The sequence below is a fragment of the Balaenoptera borealis genome, assembly GCF_965194805.1.
Source record: "Balaenoptera borealis genome assembly, chromosome: 5".
Classification (NCBI taxonomy): domain Eukaryota; kingdom Metazoa; phylum Chordata; class Mammalia; order Artiodactyla; family Balaenopteridae; genus Balaenoptera; species Balaenoptera borealis.
This window is the reverse complement of record NC_138862.1, coordinates 140,235,171-140,260,970: the sequence shown is the minus strand read 5'-3', so window position 1 is coordinate 140,260,970 and position 25,800 is coordinate 140,235,171. Positions and strand designations below refer to the sequence as shown.

Genomic DNA, 25,800 nt, shown 5'->3' with positions numbered 1-25,800 from the left:
GTGTCCTGGAGGCAAAGGAAGGTTGGAAAAGACAGGAATCTCCAGCATCTGAATGTAACCTTTTGCTTACTATGCCCTCAATACAATAAAATAAGCCTTGCAGATAAGAAGTTCCCATCGTGCACCACTGCTATGACACTTCCCATCAAGGCTAAATAAGGACACAAATCCCTCCTCCCCTCGGGAAGGTGGAGCTGACATGAAAATCAGGGAATACAACCCCCAAACTCCTCCCTCCCCAATGAATGTTCTGTCCCTTCATTTCTGCCCCCCACATAACCAGCTTGCCAAAGAAACTCAGCACAGCTACTCACTTGAGCCTGCCTGCTCTCCCTTTGAGAGCATACTATCACTGTCAATGAGAAGGTTGAGGGACTTCCCTGATTGTCCAGTGGTTAGGACTCTGTGCTTCCACTGAAGGGGGCACGGGTTTGATCCCTGGTCAGGGAACTAAGATCCCACAAACTACACGGTGCAGGCAAAAAAAAAAAAAAAAGAAGAAGCAGCAGAAGTTTGAGAGGGGTTTGGGGCCCCATGGCAAGTTTTTGTAGCTTCCAACGAATGTCACCAGGATAAGTAGCAAGAAAGAGTCATTAAAAACAACACAAATGCCAAAGAAGAACAATAAGAAAGGCTGGCCATTTTCCCAGTCTGAGGTACAGTTCCTTATGTTCCTGCTGTTGTTTGGAATGTGTGGACCACACTGGCAAATAGATGAAAAAGCCATAGGAGGTCACACAATCACAACAGTCAGCAGAACAATGGAGAGGGGAGAATAAGCCTAACCAAGGAACACAGGAAGGGACCAGAGGCAAAATGGAATTCCTTCCATTAATCACAAGAGTCTTTGCTTCTTTCTTCCCCATGACACACCATTCCCCCCCAAATCTGAAAATGATATCTAAGAATAAAATGTGCATTTTAGTCTGGAGTCATTTTGTCTTCCACCAGAGGACCAGCCACCCATGGACACGGGGGCAGAGGCAGGGGGAAGGGAAGCTGCTGTGTTTGCTCTCCTACGGGAGAGGGGCAGCTGCTGTCACAGACACCTCCACTTCAGTGAGAAAGGGATGACCCCAATCAGAGCTGGAGAGAGCTTCTGCTATAGCCAATGACTGGTGAGAAAAAAGTTAAGTCCCATATGTCTCCTACCTGCAAGAATATTATTTCAATATATAATTCAATTCTTTATTCCCTCAGCTTCTCCACTACCAGTTTTTCATAAGATATATATATACCAACATATATAATAATGAATAGGTATGTCCTATGATTTGAAGCATATAAAGTATAATATTTATTAAAATATTTCATATTTATACAATAAAGTATATATTCATTTATTCAACAAATAAATATGAATACATGTAATGAATGGGGTGTGGTCAGCTCTTCCCCAGTCTTGCTTCAAATCTTTACTGATGTTTGTGCTTAACAAAGCAAACAGAAACAGTTTGAAATAAATCATGAAACCTTTCAGGGATATAGCCATGTCAAAGAATACTGATTTATGGGACGAGATGGACACAGTATATGGCTAAGTTTAAAACAACAGTTTATCACTAAGGCTACAAAACAGCATGTCACAGTGTGTGACTTTTAGTTACAGTTATCTATTCATTCATCCCTTCAACAAATGTGAATTGACCATCTACCAGCTGCCAATCACTGTTATACTCACAAAGATCCTTTGGCCTTGAAGAGTTACATTCTAGAAGGGGGTCTGGGGGAAGTAAGCCTGGCAATAAACAATAGATGGAATTAAATAAGTATGTTCTCCAGTATGTTAGAAAATCCTGAATTCTGTGAAGGAAAGCAGAGTGGGGCAGACTAAGGAGGCCCAGAAGTGGTGGGTTTAAGGAAGTGTGGAGTGGGTTTTGGATTTAAATAGGGTTGTCATGCTGGGCTCTTTTGAGAATGTGAGATCTGAGCAAAGACTAGAAGGTGAGGGGTATTTAAGGAGATGGTCCTGAGGCAGGAGATAGATGGGTTCCAGGCTAGACATTTACAACCAGCCCCCTGTTTACACTTCCAGATAGAAATAACAACAGAAACAAGGTAAATAGCTGGACTTTGTCTCCAGTGGACACTTTAAAATAACAGTCATGGCAGGGGCAGAGAGGAGCTAAACCCTGCTTGGGTAAAAGATCAAGAGGTCACGTATTTCTCATTCTCGGGGCCACGGAGGCCTTGACTGCACATGCACAGAAAGGCTCCTCGGGGTCAAAAGGGGGGGCCCTGAGTCAAAGAACAAAGCAAGACGATTAGCCAGATGGAAACAAAGACCGGGAAGACAACCCCTCTATAAATGATTTAAACTTCCCAAAGGCACGACTTTTCTCCGAGCTCACCTGTGCATCTGTCGGCAGGTACTCTGCTTTTGTAATAAACACCTTTCGTTCCTCTCTACCTTCCGTCTCCTTGTCAGAATTCTTTTTTTCAAGGCAGACAAGGGCAGGAGCCCAGACTCTAGCCACTGGCCCTCGTGGTCCAGTGGTTAGGATTCGGCACCCTCGCTGCCACGACCAGGGTTCAATCCCGGGTCAGGGAACTAAGGTCTCGCTTCCAGCTGCTACTCACTGGTGTCTCTCGGAAATCAGTCCTACTTGCGAAAGAGCCAGGACAAGGGCCTGAAGATACAGTGTGCCTGGAGTGCATAAGTGACAGCAATGGGGCCAGGGGGCGCTCATGCTGGAAGAACCAAGAGCAGAAAACATGTCAGAAATGGATGGGGAGGGCAGATCCTGGGAGTTTTATAAGACACTGTGTAGTATTATTATCTCCATATAAACACTAGAAAAGTGTAAGCCAAAAAGGTTGATGTTTTTTTTTTGAGTGACAGGATGACAAATACTTCATACTTTCTACATACTTTGCTTTCCAGCTATACTGAAATATCGTTGATATACATCACTGTATAAGTTTAAGGTGTACAGCATAAAGGTTTGACTTACACATATTGTAAAATAATTACCACAACAAGTTTAGTTAGCATGCATCATCTCATACTGATACCATAAAAAGGGAAAGCAAATAAATTCATTTGTACTGTTTTTTTAGATTCCACATATAAGCAATATAATATGATATTTGTCTTTCTCTGTTTGACTTACTTCACTTAGTGTGATAATCTCTAGGTTCATCCATGTTGCTGCAAATGGCATTATTTCATTCTTTTTTATGGCTGAGTAGTATTCCACGGTATATATGTACCACATCTTCTTTATCCATTCCTCTGTCAACAGACATTTAGGTTGCTTCCATGTCCTGGCTACTGTAAATAATGCTGCTATGACCATTGGGGTGCATGTATCTTTTTGAATTATGGTTTTCTCCGGAATATGCCCAGTGGGATTGACATATACACACTGCTGTATATAAAATAGATAACTAATAAAGACCTACTATATAGCACAGGGCACTCTACTCAATACTCTGTAATGACCTATATGGGAAAAGAATCTAAATAAGAGTGGATACATCTACATGTATAACTGATTCACTGTGCTGTACAGCAGAAACTAACAGAACATTGTAAACCAGCTATACTCTAATAAAAAAAAAAATTTTTAAGGGAAAGCAAAAAAAGACAAGAAAGATTTTTTCCTTGTGATGAGAACTCTTCGGATCTACTCATTTAACTTCCCTGTACAGTTGACCCGTGAACGACATGGGTTTGAACTGTATGGTCCACTTATAAGCAGATATTTTTCAATAAATATACAAAAATAAACATGTAGAATATCATGCACAAGACTTGAAGTGAATAGCCTGTCTTACATAGGCATATTTATGTAAGTGATAAATATGAGGTGAGTGATATTTAATATAAAATGAATAATGTGTTAGTTTTCTTACTGTTTTATAACTTTGTTTTCAAAGAATTACATTACCGTACAGTATGTCTCTCTCTTGTAATTGGAGATATTGCATTATCAGCCTATCATCACAGGTAAGTGGGTTTTTTTAATGTAACAATGTTTCCATTACTATATTATGAATATGACTATAATACTGTACACCATAAAAATTTTATAACGATTCATTCATTAGTGTACAAGCGAGGCTACTGTGAAACAACTGATTACACTAGGCTACCATAAAGCAATCATGTTGCTACTGCTTCAATATCAATGCATGAATTGATATACCTGTAAATAAACATAAATTTCTCTTTCACATTATCTTTTCACTTTGAAGTTTAGTGTTAGTCATAAGCATAACATCTACAGTGTATTGCATCACATAAGACAATATTGCTGTAGGTACTGACAGACAGATGATCTATCTTGTAGACAGACACAAATCTAACAGTATCGATAAACACAGTGCAGTACTGTAAATGTATTTTGTCTACCTTATGATTTTCTTAATAACATTTTCTTTTCTCTAGCTTACCTTATTATAAGAATACAGGATAATACATATAACATACAAAATATGTGTTAATCAACTGCTTATGTGATTGGTTAAGCTTCAGGTGAATAGTAGGCTATTAGTAGTTAAGTTTTTTTTTTTTAATTTATGTATTTATTTATTTATTTATTTTTGGCTGTGTTGGGTCTTCGTTACTGCTCATGGGCTTTCTCTAGCTGTGGTGAGCGGGAGCTACTCTTCATTGTGGTGCGCAGGCTTCTCATTGCAGTGGCTTCTCTTGTTGTGGAGCACAGGCTCTAAGTGTACGGGCTTCAGTAGTTGTGGCTTGCAGGCTCAGTAGTTGTGGTGTGCAGGCTCTAGAGCACAGGCTCTGCAGCTGTGGTGCACGAGCTTAGTTGCTCCACAGCATGTGGGATCTTCCCAGACCAGGGATCGAACCTGTGTCCCCTGCATTGGCAGGCGGATTCTTAACCACTGCACCACCAGCAAAGTCCTGTAGTTAAGTTTTTAAGGAGTCAAAAGTTACAGTTAGATTTTCCACTGTGTGTGGGAGGTAGGCGCCCCTAACCCCTGCATTGTTCAAGGGTCAACTGTATATTATATAGCAGTGGTAACCATAGTCATCACACTGTACATGACATCCTAGTGCTTATTTATCTTATAACTGGAAGTCTGTACTTTTTGACCACCTTCCTCCAATTATGCTTCTTTGTGTACTGGTTTCACAATTAGGAAAAGAAGGAAAAGATATATATCTGATAAGGGGTTAATATCCAAAATATATAAAGAACTCATACAACTCAATAGTTAAAAAAAAATAACCCAATTAAAAATGGGCAAAGAACCTAAACAGACATTTTTCCAAAGGTATATAAAAGGCTAACAGGTACATAAAAAGATGTTTAACATCACTAGTCATTTGGGAAATGCAACGAGCTTAAAACCACAATGAGATATCATCAAAAAGACAAGAAATAACAAATGCTGGTGTGGATGTGGAGAAAAGGGAACCCTTGTGCACTGTTGGTGGGAATGTAAATTGGTGCAGCCACTGTGGAAAACAGTATAGCGTTTCCTCAAAAAATTAAAAATTGGACTACCATATGAACTGGCAGTTTCACTTCTGGGAATATATCCAAAGGAAATGAAAACACTAAATCAAAAAGATATATGCACCCCCATATTCATAGCAGCATTATTTACAATAGCTAAAATACTTAGGAAGCAACCTAAGTGTCCATCAATGGATGAATGGATAAAGAAGTTGTGGTATATATATAATGGAATGTTATTCAGCCATAAAAAAAATGAGGAAATCCTATCGTTTGTGACAACATGTATGAAACTTGAAGTTGTTATTGTAGGTGAAGTAAGTCAGAGAAAGACAAATACTGTATGATCTCATTTATATGTGGAATCTAAAAACAAAAGAAAGAAAAACAGAGCAAAACAAGCAACAACAAAAAAAAACTCATAGAAAAAAATCAGACATGTGGTTACCTGAGGCAGAGGGAGGAGGGGGAAGGATTGGAGGAAGGTGGTCAAAATGTACAAATTTCCAGTTATAAGATAAATAAGTACTAGCAGGCAATGTACCAGATGATGACTCTGGTTAACACTGCTGTATGATATACATGATATTTGTTGAGAGTAAATCCTAGGAATTCTCACCACAAGAATTTTCTTTCCCTTTTTCTTTTCTTCTTTCTTTTCTTTATAGTGTATCTATATGAGATGATGGATGTTAGATGAACGTATTGCAATAATCATTTTACAACATATGTAAATCAAGCCATCATGCTGTACACCTTAAACTTATGCAATGATATGTGTCAATTATTTCTCAATAAAACTGGAAAAAAAAAAGTTTTTTAAAGTATTGATGCCTGGCTCCACTCCCCAGACATGCTGATAAATATAATAGGACACAACCCAGGCATCAGGATTTTTTAAATCTCCCCCAGGTAGTTTTATATGCAACAATTGAGAGTCCCTGGCATTTGAAGGGCCAAAAGAGGGCCCGATGCCTGTGGGGAATTGGAAGGAAATGTAGTGGGAGGAGTCAACAGATGCCAATTATATGCCAAATTTCCATACTAGGAAGTCTGGATATATATACATAGATAGATATAGAAAGAGTTAGAGATAGCTGATAGGTAAATGGATGGATGGATAGATAGGTAAAGAGATAGATAGATAGATGATAGATAGATAGATAGATAGATAGATCTAGCTGCCTGTAAAGGTCTCATTTCTTGAATAGCTAATAGATATCTCAAAACTATGATGTAAAAATCCAAACTCCTGATTTCTACCCCCACCCCTACCAAAAAAATCTCCTTTCCTCCTTAAGTCTTTCCCATCTCGGTAAGTCTCAGCTCCATCCTTCCTAAAGCTCTAGGAGCCATCCTTGAAGCTCACTATTTTAGGCATCCTTATTTAATCCTTACTCTTCAGTAGTTCTCTTACCTAAAGCTCTTGAGAGTATACTGCTGCTTATTGAGCACGCTGACTCACAATGGTGGTACAGGGTTTCCTTATGTGCTTTGTAATTTTGTATTGTGAGCCCTTCAGCACTCTTTGGGACTGTCTTGGTGGGTATCTCGTGCTATCTGGATTGAGGGTACTCCTCCTGAGAGGCTTTACATTTACTTTGCCAAAAGCCTACGTTTTTCACATTAATTTATTGACTTGAGGTTTCCAGAACCATACAGCTAGAAAGATTTTGATCCCAACTCTGGGTGAGGATAGGGATATAGTTGTGAATTTTCAGGAAAGACTTTTTCTATCTAAAATCTAAATGAAGACGTACAAATGTCCTTCAGACACCATTCTGCACCACTGGATAAGTTTTCTAGTGTGCATCTTCAAAGGCCCCAGCTTTCTGTGGGGGTCTCAAATGCAACCTTTAAACTCATAGAATCCCAAGTCATTATCACCTATGCTTGTGTAGGTCCTGAGATGAACCTCTATGTGACTGAAACAAGGATTCCATGTTACCCTCTCCTGATCCCATTCCCAGGCTTGCAGTGTGGTTTGGCTCTGGATTTCAGTTTATACTTCATTTTTAGCCCATTGAAAATGTCCTTACATGCTTTCTGGCTCGGTTACACATTTTAAAATGATATCTTTTTATATTTCCTCTAACATGTGCAAGTGTTTTCTAGCAGGAAGCTTTCTGGGTAATCTAGTTTGCCGTATTGCCAGAAATAGACATAGCAAGTGGTAGCATGATGCCATAAACATTAATAGGCTATGTTAAAATGAAGCATCTCAAACCTGAAGAAAAACCATTACGATTTTTCAGGGATTTATAAAATCATGCAACACTACATATGGAATTTTACAAAGTGTCATGAAATGTGGTAATAAATATTTAGAAGTTTCTTTTGAGGTTTCTCATTTTAAAGCAAAGGTATTTTACAAATCAGAGCCACATTCATTGGGGAAACACTTGTTCTGTCACAGTTAAAGGCTGAAATAATACCAAAAAAAGCATATGGTGAAACCCAAAATGTATGTCTTTGTCAGCCAAATATTGTTGGATGACACATGGAAAGCATTACAGAAGAGTAAAGAAACAAATGTTGGAACAAATTACATAGTGTTGAAGGTTTGCTATATATTTGGATGAAGCATTGATGTTTCTAACACATTTCAGCTTATGGTATTTTCTGGATTCTGTTTCCAATAACAAAATACATGAAGAACTATTTTTTGTGAGCCATGACAATAGAGGATGAAATAATATTTTCCCTCAGTTATAAATAACTTCTTTTAGAAAGATTACAATACATGGAAAAGAGCAGGAAACTACTTGAATTGGAATTTTAGAAATTCCCAAGCAAAGGTACAGATAAAGTACCCCACATGAACTGCATTCCCTCTATCATTCAAAGGCTAGCTATTGGCAGCAAAGATGGTGAAGCCATAAGACAGCAAAGTGCTACAGGATGTCGTGGGTGAGGTTAGACTTATAAAAACAAGACATTTTAAAATGTAGGGGACTCTTTGCATTCTTGTAGAGAGGGTAACTTTCTTAGATCAGGTTCCCTGGGAAGCAGATTCTGAGAAAGAGTATCACATAGAAATTTTATTGGAGAATGCCCTTGGGACCAACTGTGGGGAAGTGAAGGAGGCAGGATTAGGCAGAAGGAGAAATTGAACTGAGATGCAGTTCCCACAAGGTCCTCAACCCATCCCCTGCGTAGCTCTGGAGCTGGGATGGCCCCTCAATGTAGTCCCATCTCGCCGCAAGCTGGCCCAGCCCTTAATCCAGACCCGACCAGTTATTGAATGAGAGCTGCCCCTGGGAGGGGATGTGACCTTGGGTGAGGCGTCTTTCTTCCACTGAGAGCTGTACCTAGAGGATGACCTGCCAGCCACCAACATGACTTGAAGGGCTGGGAGAAGTGCCCTACAGCGTCCACCAAAGCCACCATGCAGAGGATTGAAGGAGAGACTGTGGCAAAGTGCCTGAAAGAACTGGCCAACTGAAAGACGAGTTCTTCATTTGCCTCTTACAAAGAAATCAAGTGATCCAAATGTGCTGACCTTGGCTATAGTGACAACTAGAAGACACAAGGATGTGACACACCACAAAAAATTCAGTCTAACAATAGACAAAAACATAACTACTTTTTTTTTTAACATCTTTATTGGAGTATAATTGCTTTACAATGGTGTGTTAGTTTCTGCTGTATAACAAAGTGAATCAGCTATACGTATACATATATCCCCATATCCCCTCCCTCTTGTATCTCCCTCCCACCCTCCCTATCCCACCCCTCTAGGTGGCCACAAAGCACCGAGCTGATCTCTCTATGCTGTGCAGCTGCTTCCCACTAGCTATCAGTTTTACATTTCGTAGTGTATATATGTCCATGCTACTCTCTCACTTCATCCCAGCATACCCTTCCCCCTCCCCGTGTCCTCAAGTCCATTCTCTACATCTGTGTCTTTATTCCTGTCCTGCCCCTAGGTTCATCTGAACCATTTTTTTTTTACATGTTGTTTCCAAAAATTATGTAGCCTAAAAAACTCTAATGCATGCACACTTAAGAAACCTGGAAAATTGTTTCAACTTGTGCAAAAGCTTCAATAGTTTCAGTGCATGTTAAACCTAGATGTTAAACTATTTCAAAAAGATACATGCACCTCAGTGTTCAGAGCAGCATTATTTACAGTTGACAAGGTATGGAAGCAACCTAAATGTCCATCAACAGATGAATGGATAAAGATAATGTGATATATATATATATATATATATATATATATATATATATATATATATATATATATATATCATGGAATACTACTCAGCCATTAAAAAAGAATGAATTTTTGCCATTTGCAGCAACATGGATGGACTTGGAGGGCATTATGCTAAGTGAAATAAGTCAGACAGAGAAAGACAAATATTGTATGATATCACATATATGTGGAATCTAAAAAATACAACAAACTAGTAAATATAACAGAAAAGAAGCAGACTCACAGATATAGAGACCAAACCAGTGGTTATCAGTGGGGAGAGGGAAGGGGGAGGGGCAATATAAGGGTAGGAGATTAATAGATGCAAACTATTAAGTATAAAATAAGCTACAAGGACATATTGTACAACACAAAGCATATAGCCAATATTTTATAATAACTGTAAATAGAGTATAACCTTTAAAAATTGTGAATCACTATATTGTACACTTATAACATATAATATTGTACAGCAACTACATTTCAATTTTTAAAAAAAAGAAAAAAAGACCTAGATGTTAAAACTTTTAAAATTATAAACCTTCACTAGATAAAAATTTCCTAGTTATTTTTTAACAATAATATTTAAGTAATTTTGAATTAGCTTTAAACAATGACAATTACAATTTGGAAAGCGTAGTCAAAGATATGCTTTTTCCATTTGGATTAACATATTGTTGGAAGAACTTTTTCAACCATGACAGCCAATAAAATCAAGTATCTAAATAAATTGAAAACATAGGCTTTTGAATTTCTACATCACAAAATGTTAAACCAGGTTTTTTAATTAAAGTATCTGATCATGCAATGATGCGAGGCTTAAATTGCATACTTATTCAGAACCAGGATAATTCAGCAGCTCAAAGCTCCTGGGCTCCCACAGTTCCCCAGTTGAAATGCCCATTCTCTTCTTTCTAGGCTCCAGCTCCTAGACTGTGTCTGGTTATCCCCCTTAACACTTAGTATAGCAGCCTCCAAGCCTTTATCTCCATGTATCACCATCAGTAAAAAAATGTTTAAGCATGTAGCTCCTTTTATTTGTTCATAAATTATACACATGTTCTACACTACTGACAAATTATCTATCTTATGTAACATATACAAAAATAGAAATTTAAACAGATAAGACAATTCTTGTCCAAAATGCATAAATTATGAAGAAACATCAAGCAACTCCAAATGAAGAAAGAGTCTCTAATGTAACTGGTATTTACTCTTCAAAAATGTCATGGTCCAGCTACATGTAAAAGAATGAAATTAGAACACTTCCTAACACCATACACAAAAATAAACTCAAAATAGATTAAAGACCTAAATGTAAGGCCAGACCCTATAAAATTCTTAGAGGAAAACATAGGCAGAACACTCTAAATCACGTAACAGAACACACGTAAATCACAGCAAGATCCTTTTTGACCCACCTCCTAGAGTAAGGGAAATAAAAACAAAAATAAACAAATGGGACCTAATGAAACTTAAAAGCTTTTGCACAGCAAAGGAAACCATAAACAAGACAAAAAGACAACCCTCAGAATAGAAAAAAATATTTGCAAATGAAGCAACTGACAGAGCATTAATCTCTAAAATATACAAGCAGTTCATGCAGCTCAATATCACAAAAACAAACAACCCAATCCAAAAATGGGCAGAAGACCTAAATAGACGTTTCTCCAAAGAAGACACACAGATGGCCAACAAATGCATGAAAAGATGCTCAACATCACAAATCATCAGAGAAATGCAAATCAAAACCACAATAAGGTATCGCCTCACACCGGTCAGAATGGCTATCATCAAAAAATCTACAAACAATAAATGCAGGAGAAGGTGTGGAGAAAAAGGAACCCTCCTGCACTGTTGGTGGGAATGTAAATTGATACAGCCACTATGGAGAACAGTATGGAGGTTCCTTAAAAAAGTAAAAATAGAATTACCATATGATGCAGCAATCTCACTACTAGGCATATACCCTGAGAAAACCATAATTCAAAAAGAGTCATGTACCACAGTGTTCATTGCAGCACTATTTACAATAGCCAGGACATGGAAGCAACCTAAATGTCCATCAACAGATGATTGGATAAAGAAGATGTGCCACGTATATGCAATGGAATATTACTCAGCCATAAAAAGGAACAAAATTGAGTTATTTGTAGTGAGTTTGATGGACCTAGAGTCTGTCATACAGAGTGAAGTAAGTCAGAAAGAGAAAAACAAATACCATATGCTAATGCATATGTATGGAATTTAAAAAAGCAGTACTGTTGAACCTAGTGGCAGGGCAGGAATAAAGACACAGATGTAGAGAACAGACTTGAGGGCACGGGGGTGGGGGGGAAGGGAAAGCTGGGATGAAGTAAGAGAGTAGCATTGACGTATATACACTACAAAATGTAAAATGGATGGCTAGTGGGAAGCTACTGCATAGCACAGGGAGATCAGCTAGATGCTTTGTGACCACTTAGAGGGGTGGGATAGGGAGGGTGGGAGGGAGACACAAGAGGGAGGGGATATGGGGATATATGTATATGTATAGCTGATTCACTTTGTTGTACAGCAGAAACTAACACAACATTGTAAAGCATTTATACTCCAATAAAGATATGAAAACAATTATATTTTGGACAAACAATATGGGAAAAAGTACTTTTTATAATAACAAAATAGAAAATTAAAATTTTTTTTTAAATGTCATAGTCATGAAAGACAAAGATTTAGAAACTGTTCCAAGTTGGAGTGACAACTAAATGCAATGCGTGATCCAGGGTTGGATCTTGAACTCATAAAGGAAATTTTGGAGAAAATAGGCAAACTTTGAGTGGGATCTGTGGATTATATGGTCATGTTAGATGAATGTCAATTTCATAGTTTTGATTTTTGCATTGTAAATACACTCTAAATATTAAGGGTTACAGGGCATTATGTATGCAACTTATTTTCAAGTAGTTCAGGAAAAAATAAAACCCACAGTCAATGTATGTGTATGTATTCGTGTGTGTGTGTGTATGTGTGTGTGTGTATGTGTGTGTGTAGAGAGACAGAGAGTAAAAGAACACAAATATGAACAATATCAACATTTTGAAAATCTGGCTGAAGGATATACAGAACTCTATAGATCTTTGCACTACTTTTGCAACTTTTCTGTAAATCTGAAATTGTTTCAAAGCAAGAAAGGTTAAAAATTTAATACAAACCAAACCAAACAAAAAATCCTTTGAAAAGATGACACAAAAAATAGAAACTAGTTTTAAAGTTTCCAGTTATTATTAGTACAATACAATGTATTGATTTTATTAAATTACTAATAACTTTAACTAGTTTTAAAGTATTATAGTTATTATTAGCACAAAACAATGTATCGATTTTATTAAAATACTAATAACTTTTTCAGTATGAGGCTGTTAATAGTTATAGATATTTGTCCTGTCCTCTTCTTTATGAAACTGTTCCAGAGGAAAACCTTCAGTGAACTTTTCATTCATAAAAAATTAAATGAAATTTCCAGATCATGAAACCAACCCCTCTCTTAAAACATTAGATTTAGTCATTTAAAAGTAACTTTTTATGGGTTAACATTTAATATTTGAGAATTAATGAATCATAAACAATTTAACAAATACATTTAACATCTATTTCCAACTGTTTGAAAGGTTTAAATTATTTTATTTAAGATAATGTTTATATTTTCCCAAGAAATAAAATAGAAATGATTTCCTATAAGACACTTAAAGTCATGTTCTAATCCTTTTCCACATTTCTGGTTCTCTCTTCCCTGTTAGTTTCAAAATAGGGTGACATCCTCAAAGTACTCAGGATTTGGAATATCATGTAGGAGGAAGTGGTAATAGTTTTAACTGCAAAAAGTTGTTCTTCCTGAGACCTTCCCCTCTACCCCCTCCTCTTTCGGATCCCCAAAGAATGGTAAAATGATACAGTCGAGGGCTTCCCTGGTGGTGCAGTGGTTAAGAATCCGCCTGCCAATGCAGGGGACACCGGTTCAAGCCCTGGTCCGGGAAGATCCCACATGCCGCAGAGCAGCTAAGCCCGTGCGCCACAACTACTGAGCCCGCGAGCCACAACTACTGAAGCCTGCTCACCTAGAGCTCGTGCTCTGCAACAAGGGAAGCCACCGCAATGAGAAGCCCGTGCACCGCAACGAAGAGTAGCCCCTGCTTGCCACAACTAGAGAAAGCCCGCGCACAGCAACAAAGACCCAATGCAGCCAAAAATTAATAACTTAAAAAATAAATTTAAAAAAAAAAGATACAGTCGAGTTATTAGCGTCATAGAATAATCCCTCGCTGTCTCCTTACTTCAGCTCTTCTGACCTTTCTTGACCGGCTGACTCATGAAAAGGAAAGCCTGCCATCCCAAAACTCAGAGGGTTGGGGACTGTGCACTGACTTCAGAATAGCATGTGAGGGATTAATGCACAATCGCTTTAATTACACAAACAGACCGCAAAATGCATTCAACATAGATTATGTTTTATTTGAGTATTTGTATTTCATTAGCGTGTAATACAAGTTATAGTGAGGGTTTGTGTAATTCTGAAATAAGGTTCTTGAATAACATTGTGGCATGTCTCCCCAGAGCAACGGCCCTCAAACACTAAGAGCCGTTTAATGAAGGTACCTACCAACAGCCCAAGTGCCCCAAAAACTCTGTCACAAATCTACTGTGTACACAACATTACTGGGTACTCTGTTCTACACGTGGAATTTGACGAAGAAGAGAGCCATGTGCAAGAAATCACACTTCAGCAGTCTGCCCACGTACAGGTGTGAACACTCCTCCACAGATGTACAAGATCAAAGTTCCCAGACTCACAGACATAGAAAACAAACTTACTAAAAGGGGAAGGGTGGGGGGAGGGATAAATTAGGAGTTTGGGATTAGTGAACAGAAGCCCTTTGATGTGCAAAGGGAAAAACCAAGCAATTGTGCTGCTTCACCTGAGAAAAATCTTTATCCAGAAGGATCCAGAAATCCTCTGATGGCCACTCCCACATTTGTGGCAGATAAAGTAGATCAAGACAAATAGGTCTTGATCTGGGATGCTTGTGAACTGGATGCAGCCTTTCATACATGAGGATGGTACCCTTCTCCTGACCACGGATTCCGAGGCTGAAACAAGCAGCTCTGGGCACACTGGCAAATGGAGTAACCTCCTTTGTCAACCTAAGTGAATCTCTTAACAGTGGTGATGCTTCAGAAATACAGCAGGAGGACCAATCTGCAAGTGAGATTACTCGGGCATGTGATACCTTCGCTAAAGCACTTAATACGACAGACAGCTCCGCGCCTCCAAGCCTGGTAGGTGGGATAGACACCAGTGGAGGAGGGAACATCTATGTCATCAGTAGAGACCAGTCCACACTCATCGTTCAGGTCCAATCCCTCCTCCTTTTAAACACTCACATCACATGACCAGCCCAATTCTAGAGTACCTCAACCTGTACTACCTCTGCAAGTCTATGTTCTGCCTGCTTTTCCTCTCCATGCAATGGGCCAGGTCAATCCCAGCCCTTCAGGCACTTGGGCAGGACTGCAAAACCAGCCTGTTGCAAGCCTGCTGAAATGAGCTCTTCACCCTTGGACTGGCCCAGATCATGAGTCTTTCCATTACCTTGTGGCCATAGTCAATCAGCTGCAGAAGATATCCAGGAAGATAAACTTTCTGGCAAGCAGATAAAGCAAGTCATGGAACACATCTGGAAGCTTCAGGAGTTGTGTAAAAGTGTGGCAAAGCTGGGTATAGAAGACATCTATGAGTCTGCATACCTTAAAGCTATAGTTTTCTTTACCCACCATCATCCAGGTTTGGCCAGCACAAGTCAGATTTTAAAATTCCAAGAAAGGCACAGATGGAGTTACAGGATTATTTTCAGAAAACCTACTCAGAAGACACCTACTGATTGGTCCAGATTCTCAACTGCCTGCTGGCCCTCAGGCTGATGAGCTCTAACATAACCAAATAACTTGTTTTTACTGATCTCATTGGCAATGTTTCCATAGACAGCATAATCCCCTACCTCCTCAAGAAGAAGATGGCAGAGTATAATGGCCAGAACACTGATGCCAATCTATAGAGCACACCACACACCTGCTGAGAAGCACAAGGATCCTCCCAGGACCGCTCAGATACAAAGAAAATGAAGTCGTGGTATTTTGGTATGTGCAAATATTTCCAGTATGTTAGTCATTTCCTACCTGGTTTCTTCTTACCTGTTAATATCAGACACAAGCAACTAAAAGACTAATAGGCTCTTTTCCTGCCATAAGAAATGTTTTAATGCCTTTTGATGAAGCAGCAGATTTTGGAACAATCTTTTAACTCAATCTGTATTTAGAAATTGTCAAAACGCAAAAAACAAAAGCAATGTTTTATAATGTCAGAGACTAGTATTAAAGAAAACTAAGAGAAAACTCTTGAAAAACAAAGAAGCCTTATATTCCATGGTAAATTCTAATTCATTTAAAAAAACCTTAAGCTAGACATTTGCAAACAATTTGCCATTAACATTCCACTGAATGCTCAACTTAACTTGTCACCTAAGAAGTTTTATGAACAGTGTTTTTAAGAACACAGTAAAGTAAGTAGGTAGGATGACAGAATTCAAGCCAATATTCTCCTGACCTCTTCCAAAGAAGAATAAAGCCACAAAGGATTACTATGCCCTTTTGCCTTGTACTTATTATAGTAATTTGCATTAATATGGTTTGTGATGGTTTTCTCATTATATTCAAGAAAGCAGCTAATTGCCTATGAACAACAGTTGTCCTTTTAAAAGAAAAAGAGATTAAAGCTTAGCAAAAATAAAATTGTTTAGACAAGATCTGATTTTAAAATTTCAAAAAGTGGTTAGATAACCTGTGCTTTTATTTACTTATTATGTGTTAAGTAGACTATATTCCAAAGTGTAGATAGACACATTTTTAAAAGTATTGCCCCCCTAAAATTATTCCTACTCACCGAATTTTCACTTACCTATGCCCTTATGATTAAGCTTTCGGTGTAAATCAAAATCAATACTACATGTTGAAATAAGGAATGTATGTAAAATTACACTAAAACTCTTACATGCCTACTGCTTATTTTTAAAGACAAGAATTAACTATACCCACATAAATGCTGTTAATTCACCTGGCAATAATTGCTATTATGTTGCCCTTCTTTTAGATGCAAAAAGAAAAGAAAATTAAAAGTTGACTACCATTAACTGGGCAAGAAATGAAAAAGTAGCAATTTCTATGGATTATTATTTTTAATTGAAATTTTATTGAGGTAATTTTAGATTCACATGTAGTCGTAAGAAATTATACGGAGATACCTTGTACACTTTGGACAGTTTACCCCAATGATAACATTTTGCAAAACTGTAGTATAATATCACATCCAGAATATTGACATTGATACAATCCACCAATCTTAATAAGATTTCCTCATTTTTCTTGTACTACTCATCTGTTGAGTGTGTGTATGTATGAAGTTCTATATTATTACCTGTGTAGGTTTACATATCCACCACCACATTCAAGATAAATCATAAAAGCTAAAACTATAGAACTCTTAGAAGAAAACAAAGGTGTAAATCTTTGTGACCTTGGACTAAGCAATGGTTTCTTAGATATGACACCAAAAGCGCAGGCAATAGCAATAAAGAAATAAATAAGACTTTAACAAAATTAAAAACTTTTGTGCTTCAGTGTACACCATTAAGAAAGTGAAAAGACAACTTACTGAATGGGAGAAAATTTTTACAAATCATATATCTGATAAGAGTTTTTTATTTAGTTATTTACCATTGCTTTGCAATGGTGTGTTAGTTTCTGCTGTATAACAAAGTGAGTCAGCTATACGTATACATATATCCCCATATCCCCTCCCTCTTGCATCTCCCTCCCACCCTCCCTATCCCACCCCTCTAGGTGGTCACAAAGCACGGAGTTGATCTCCCTGTGCTATGCGGCTGCTTCCCACTGGCTATCTATTTTACATTTGGTAGTGTATATATGTCCATGCCACTCTCTCACTTTATCCCAGCTTACCCTTCCCCCTCTCTCTGTCCTCAAGTCCATTTTCGACGTCTGTGTCTTTATTCCTGTTCTGCTCCTAGGTTCTTCAAACTTTTTTTTTTTTTTTTAGATTCCACATATATGTGTTAGCATATGGTATTTGTTTTTTTTTTTTTTTCGGTATTTGTTTTTATCTTTCTGACTTAACTTCACTCTGTATGACAGACTCTAGGTCCATCCACCTCACTACAAATAACTCAATTTCATTTCTTTTTATGGCTGAGTAATATTCCATTGTATATATGTGCCACATCTTCTTTATCCATTCATCTGTCGATGGACACTTAGGTTGCTTCCATGTCCTGGCTATTGTAAATAGTGCTGCAATGAACATTGTGGTACATGACTCTTTTTGAAGTATGATTTTCTCAGGGTATATGTCCAGTAGTGGGTTTGCTGGGTCACATGGTAGTTCTATTTTTAGTTTTTTAAGGAACCTCCATACTGTTCTCCATAGTGGCTGTATCAATTTACATTCCCACCAACAGTGATAAGAATTTTTTGTCTAAAATATATAAAGACCTTAAAGAACTCTTATAACTAAATAATAGAGAAAAAAAACCCAATTTTTTTAAATGGGCAAATTATCTCAATAGACATTTTTCCAAGGAAGAGATGCAAATAGCCCAAAAACCTGAAAAATTGCTCAGTATCATTAGCACATCAGAGAAATGCATATCAAAACTAGAGTGAGACACCACTTTACACCCATAGGATGGCTAGAATCAAAAAGAAGGATAGGGCTTCCCTGGTGGCGCAGTGGTTGGGAGTCTGCCTGCCGGTGCGGGGAACACGGGTTCGAGCCCTAGTCTGGGAAGATCCCACATGCCGCGGAGCAACTGGGCCCGTGAGCCACAATTACTGAGCCTGCGCATCTGGGCCTGTGCTCCGCAACAAGAGAGGCCGCGATAGTGAGAGGCATGGCGCACACACTGCGATGAAGAGTGGCCCCCGCTTGCCGCAACTGGAGAGGGCCCTCGCACAGAGGCGAAGACCCAACACAGCCATAAATAAATAAATTAATTAATTAATTTAAAAAAAAAAAAAAAGAAGGATAGTAAGTGTTGGTGAAAATGTAGAGCCATTTGAACCCTCACATTCTGCTAATAGGAATGTAAAATCATGCAGCTGCTTTGAAAAGCACTGTGGCAGTTCTCAAAGGGTTATATGTGGAGTTACCATATGACTTAGCAATTCTACTCTTAGGGATATATCCAAGAGAAATGAAAACATATGTTCACACACAAAAAAATTTATACAAATATTTATAGCAGAATTATTCATAATGGCCAAAAATCAGAAAGAATCTAAATGTCTACCAACATATGGATGGATAAATAAAATGTGGCATATCCGTACAATGACATATTATTTGGCAGTAAAAAGAAATGTTATGTATACATATGCTACATCATAGATGAACCTTGAAATTACTGTGCTAAGTGGAAGAAGCTAGTCACAAAAAATCACATATTGCATGATTTCGCTTATATGAAATATACAAAATTAGCAAATCTATAGAGACAGAAAATCGGTTAGTGTTTGCCTAGGGCTGTTGGGGGGAGTTGGAGAGAAGTAGGGAATGACTTCTAGTAGTTATGGGGGTTCTTTTTAGAGTGATGAAAATGCTCTAAAACTGATGGTGAGGATGGTTGCAAATATTTGTGAATATACTAAAAACCATTGATTTGTATTCACTTCAAATGGGTGAATTGTATGGTATGTGAATTATAACTCAATAAAGTTATTATTTATTTTTTTAATGTTAGAAAAAAGGCAAATCATGAGGGCCCTTCATGTTGTGCTTTTATAACCATACCCACCTTTTCCCACCCCTTCCTATCCTCATTTCTACCAGGGGCAATTATTAATCTGCCCTCTATTTCTAACAGTTTGTTATTTAGAAAATGTTACATAAATGAAATCATACACAGTGTAACCTTTTGGGATTGACCTTTTTTGTTCAACAGAATTTCTTGGAGATTCATCCAAATTGTTGCATGTATCAATAGTTTGTTTCTTTCTATTTGTTACCCTTGGTTTGGATGCACCATAACTTGTTTAACCATTCACCTGTTGAAAGACATCTGGGATGGTTCCTGTTTGGGGCTGTTAGAAATATAGCTTCTAGGAACATTCATGTACAAGTTTTTGCGTCAAAATAAGTTTTTATTTCTCCGTGGAGTGGGGCGGGGTGTTGGTGGGGGAATGCCCAATAGGGCAATAGCTGGATTATATGGTAATCTGGTATACAGTTTTTTAAGAAACTGCCTGTTTTCCAGAGTAGCTGTATCATTTTACATTCCCACCAGCTATGTATGAGTGACCCAGTTTTTCCACATCCTCATCAGAATTTGGTGTTAGTATTTATTGTGTTAGTCATTCTGATAGGTGTGTAGTGAGATCTCATTGTGGTTTTAATTTGCATTTCCTTGATGGCTAGTCCTGTTAAACGTTTTTTTTTCTGTGCTTCTCTGCCATCTGTTTATCCTCTTCAGTGAAATGTCTGTGCCTACTTTTTGCTCATTTTCTAACTGTATTGTGTTTTACTGTTGAGTTTGTGATGTTCTTTATTTGTTTAAAATGCTAGTCCTTTTTGGATAGGTGTTGTATTAGTTTCCCAGCGCTGCTGGAACAAATTACCACAAACTGTGTGTCTCAAAACAATGGAAATTTATTCTCTCACCATTCTAGAGACGAGAAGTTCAAAATAAAGGTATCAGCAGGGTTGCACTGCCTCTGGAAGAAAAGCCGTCCTTTGCCTCTTGCAGCTTCTAGTGGCTGTCAGCATTCCTGGGCTTGCGGCCACTGCCCTCTCTCTGCTCTGTCTTCACATCACCTTCTCCTCTGTCTGTTTGCCTGGTAACTGCATCACTCCAGTCTCTGCCTCCATCGCACTGACTTCTCTTCTCTGTGTACTTGTCCAATTTCCCTCTGCCTTTTCCTTACAAGGACACTTGTGATAGCATTTAAGGCCCACTTGGATAACCTCAAATAATCTTATCTCAAAATCCTTAGCTTAATTACATCTACAAAAACCCTTTTTCCAAATAAAAATAACATTTACAAGTCCCAGGGATCAGGACTTGATAGTTTTAAGCAGCCGTTATTCACCCTATTACGAGTGGTTTGCAAACATTTTTCTCCCAGGCAGTAGCTTGTCTTTTTATCTTTTTAACAGGATCTTTCACAGGGCAAAAGTTTTTTATTTCGATGAGGTACACTTTATCAATATTTCCTTTTATGGATCGTGCTTTTGGCATCCAGTGGATTACATTTTTTAAGACGGGCTATTTGAGAAGCAAATAAGTGAGACCCGTCTATTTCAGCACTGGCTGAAGAGTCATGTCTGCAACCCAAAACAGTCATTACAGGAGGAAATGTGGGCTGCAATAGAAGTTAAAGAAAATTTATTTGTGCCCTCTGTAATGTGTGAAGGCCTTGATAGCAAGTGGACAGAATAACACAGATAAAGCTATATTTTAAAAGGCAAAAAAAAAAAAAAAAAAAGTTAACTTTGTCTTTTGCAACTTTGGGAAGTGAACTCAGCCATCCTGCCCTAGCATTATAGTAGCAAAGGATTAGAATCAAACTGAATCCTGAGGAACAAACTAACAGAGTAATTCTAGATTGATTATGAACCTGAGAAAAAATATAGCTATAAAAAACATTATTGTACGAATCAAAATTTGAATATAAATTGTAGATGAAGTAATAGGATTGTATCAATGTAAAATTTTCTGATTTTGATCATTGTGCTGAGGCTGTGTAAGAGAATGTCTTTTTTTCCTAGGAGAATGTCTTTTTTTCCTAGGAGGCCGTGTAAGAGAATGTCTTTTTTTCCTAGGAATGTCTTTTTTTCCTAGCATGATAAGGTTTTTTTTTAAATTTTATTAAAGTATAGTTGATTTACAATGTTGTTAATTTCTACTGTACAGCAAAGTGACAGTTATACATATATATATTCTTCTTCACATTCTTTTCCATTACGGTTGATCACAGGATACTGAATATAGTTCCCTGTGCTATACAGTAGGACCATGTTGTTTATCCATTCTGTATATAATAGTTTGCATCTGCTAATCCCAAACTCCCAATCCTTCCCTCCTCCACCACCCCCTTCCCCATGGCAACAAGTCTGTGTCTGTGAGTCTGTTTCTGTTTCATAGATATGTTCATTTGTGTTGTATTTTAGATTCCACATATAAGCGATATCATATGGTATTTGTCTTTCTCTTTCTGACTTACTTCACTTAGTATGTTAATCTCTAGGTCCATCCATGTTGCTGCAAATGGCATTATTTTGTCCTTTTTTATGGCTGAGTAGTATTCCATTGCATATATGTACCACATCTTCTTTATCCATTCATCTATCAATGGACATTTAGGTTGTTTCCATGTCCTGGCTATTGTGAATAGTGCTGCTATGAACACAGGGGTGCATGTATCTCTTTGAATTATAGTTTTGTCTGGGTATATGCCCAGGAGTGGGATCATAATAAGGTTTTTCATAATGGCGGAACCGTGTCTCCAACTTGCTTTCAAATGGAATACATCTGTTTCCAGGTGGAGACAGGAACATAGATCACTCTCCAAAAAGGGGTTTAGAACCTAAGTGTCAAGAGGGTGGGTAGCCAAAGACACCAGGTGCCCTAGAGTTTGTCGCTTACCACAGTGGTTCTCAGATTTGGCTGAATCCTCTGGAAGCTTTTAAGAACCCTTAGTGCCTTAGCATCTCTCCATCTCTCTAGTCACCAAATCAAGATATCTGGGGGTGGGCACTAGATGGTAATTTTTACTATCCCCAGGTGATTCCAGTGCGGTGTTTGAGAATCACGCTCTTAGTTTTTTTTGTTTTATTTTTTAAAGATTTATTGATTGATTGATTGCTATGTTGGGTCTTCGTTTCTGTGCTAGGCCTTTCTCTAGTTGCGGCGACCGGGGGCCACTCTTCATCACGGTGCGCGGGCCTCTCACTGTCGTGGCCTCTCTTGTTGCGGAGCACAGGCTCCAGACGCGCAGGCTCAGCAGTTGTGGCTCACGGGCCTAATTGCTCCGCAGCATGTGGGATCTTCCCAGACCAGGACTCGAACCCGTGTCCCCTGCATTAGCAGGCAGATTCTCAACCACTGCGCCACCAGGGAAGCCCACTGTCTTAGTTTTGCTCCTCAAAATGTGCTCCATAGACTGGCAGCATCAGCAACACCTGGGAACTTGTTAGAAATACAGACTCTCAGGCCCAACCTCAAGTCTACTGAATCAGAAGCTGCATTTTAACAAGATCCCCTAGTGATTTATGTGCACACAAAAATCTGATGAATATATATCTGGAGAACTCATAAAGAAGAGAAAGGCCCAGAGTCATGAAGGTAGAATAAGGCCCATGCCTCCGTGTTTTTACCAAGTTCCCCAGTGAAAGAGTTTCAATACTTGACTGTCCCAGTCTGTCTCTTAGATAAGGCAAAACTTACCTTCCCTCAGTGCATTGTCCCAGTCTGACAGAGTTCACTAACCACTGTTAAAAGGAATAATCCACTATTGAATGTCCTGCCACTGAGGCAATTTAATAGGATAATCCACAAGTGTCTCAAGTCAACCATATTTTATTTTTATTATAACTCTATAGTAAGTCATGACCAAAGTCTGAGGCTATGAATAAACACTGCATTTCTATTTGAACAAAATAATATCTAAAACACAAAAATGCTGGAAAATAGTGTTAGCATTTTTTTCCTGTTGTTTCACATTGCACATGAAGCTGAGACATTTCAAGTGTAGCTAACCATGCTCATATAATAGCAGTGCCATAGGTAATCTAAGAAATAGTGTGGGGTTTTGCAAGTGTGTGGGCGTCTCTTGCCTATCCTAGAAACCATATTCTGGTTGCCATGCCTCCTTTGCCGTTTGCCTCTTTCTCATTGTCAGCCCCTCCCTCATTGACACATGGTGCCATCTTAGGTAAAACTGACCTTTTCTTGCGGGGGGGGGGGATTAAGTTAGGAGATTGGCATTAACATACACACTACTATATATAAAATAGATAAACAACAAGGACCTATTGTATAGCACAGGGAACTCTACTCAATATTCTGCAATAACCTAAATGGGAAAAGAATCTGAAAAGGAATAGATATATGTATAACTGAATCACTTTGCTGTACACCTGAAACTAACACAACATTATCAATCGACTATACTTCCATTAAAAAAAAAGAAAAGAAAAAAAAAAAAAACATGAGCTTCTCTCAACCCACATTTCCTTTCTAGTCTTTCAGCAGTTTGTAAGGCAAAGAAAGATTCTGTTTACTGGAAGAAAGGTCTTCCAAAAGAAATTATAAAATAACATTAAATGGAATTAAGATTTCTAAGGATAAACCACAATGTAGATACTTTATAATATTTTGTATAACAGCAATGAATGTTGAATAAACATGTTTCTCATCAAAAGTGGACAGAATTAAGGGTGTGTGATTCAGAAAGTTTTAAAAAACTAAAAAGAAAAACTGTATCAGTTTCCATCGTTGTGCACTTAACTATTAATTTCACTTTACAAAAATTGGAGTGAGAGGGTATTGGAAAGAGGAGAGCAACAAAAATTTCAGAGTTTCAGTGTTTCAGGACTTTTCATGAAATTTCAAAATAATCTCTGACACTCTGTTTTTTCCGCTTCTCCTTGTGCTAGAATAATTGCCATACCACTCTGTAATGGGTGGTTAAATTAGGGGAGATGAAGTGGTTAATAAGGTGAGGCAGGAACATGTGGGGGAAAAAATACAAGAAATCACTTCAAGAAACTGTGAGACTTTCCATAAAGCACTCAACTTGCAAAATCTATAACTTGAAGGAGATTGAACTAAACAAAATGGTTTCATTCCCACTTTAATGTTCTGATTATTCCTTTAATGCTTATTACATCAACACATAACACAAAATCAAACTTCACAATAAAAGAGTATAAAGTTAGTGATTTGTGTTTATAACATAAAGCTGAAATGAAAATGACACTTCTCCAATATATGTGTGTCACCTCCCCTATGGCATGCCTATGACAGTCATAACAAATTGGCAATGGCATTATTTCCCCTGAGTAAAATAATAACTCAGAATCCTTCCCAACACAAAGTTCAGATAGCCATTGCTTCATTCATTCATTCACATTCATTCATTTATTCATGCAACAAATATTTATTCTGTGCCTCTTCTGAGGTCCACTGTACACAGCCCCTGGCCTCAGAGAGCTTACACATTTTAGGACAGACACTGAAACAAGTAATTACAGCATGATGACATGTGGCATGAGAGATGAAACCTTTTTTGCTCTACCTGGTTTAGGATTTAGACTCTTCTTAAGACAGAAGCTTAAGAAAATAAATAGGTCACAGAATTTACATAGTTTCCCATATAAGGACTTCCATTCACACTAGGTATTTCTGTGACAGGGAACTTTGAAATGCTCTTTATAGCTGGTCGCGTTGCTGCTTCAACGATGCTGAGGGTCTACCATTAAGAGAGAAGACAAGAAAGAATATCAGGTAGGCAAGAGCACTCTCTGCCTTTGTGTTTAAAATTACATTTGTTCTGGAAATGAATGAAATCAATTAGAGTCATTACATTGCTTCCATTTCCTCAACTAATAACATTCATTTTCTAATTCTCACCTGGCAATATTCAGTTCCTTATCATCTTATAAGTTCATTAGCTTTCTTAGTTATGAAATAACTGTTACCTAATTTTCCACAGGATTCTGTATCTTTTTCCCAACTAGATTAAATCCTATATACACCTTTTCCTTTTTATTTATAGAATACTATCAGTGTACCATAAATTATTTCACTTAATAAGTGTGTTAGTCCAATCAAGCTGCTATAACAAAATATCATGTTCTTGGGGGCTTATAAACAACAGAAATTTATTTTTCATAGTTCTGGAGGCTGGGAAGCCCAGGATCATGGCAGATTCAGTGTTTAGTGAGAGCTTCCTGGTTCATAGACAGAGACTTCTCGCTGTGTCCTCACATGGTGGAAAGGGCTAGGGATCTCTGTGGGGTCTCTTTTGGAAGCTCATTAATCTCATAAGGGCTCCGTCTTCTTG

At 38.0% G+C, this 25,800-nt stretch overlaps 1 long non-coding RNA gene and 2 pseudogenes across 3 annotated transcripts in view; 2 read left to right on the top strand and 1 right to left on the bottom strand.

Moving 5' to 3' along the window:
• LOC309629083 (centromere protein U pseudogene) overlaps positions 1-25,800 on the bottom strand; it is a 385,624-nt pseudogene that overhangs the window by 18,250 nt on the left and 341,574 nt on the right. The window lies entirely within an intron of this gene.
• Positions 14,256-16,226, top strand: LOC309629546 (nuclear receptor subfamily 2 group C member 2 pseudogene; annotated as a pseudogene). Its single transcript has 2 exons — positions 14,256-14,411; positions 14,516-16,226. The product of its transcript is annotated as a nuclear receptor subfamily 2 group C member 2 pseudogene (transcript).
• LOC309629144 lies at positions 17,444-23,942 on the top strand. The gene is made up of 2 exons (XR_014244889.1): positions 17,444-21,508; positions 21,576-23,942. It is a non-coding gene; the product is annotated as an uncharacterized lncRNA (long non-coding RNA).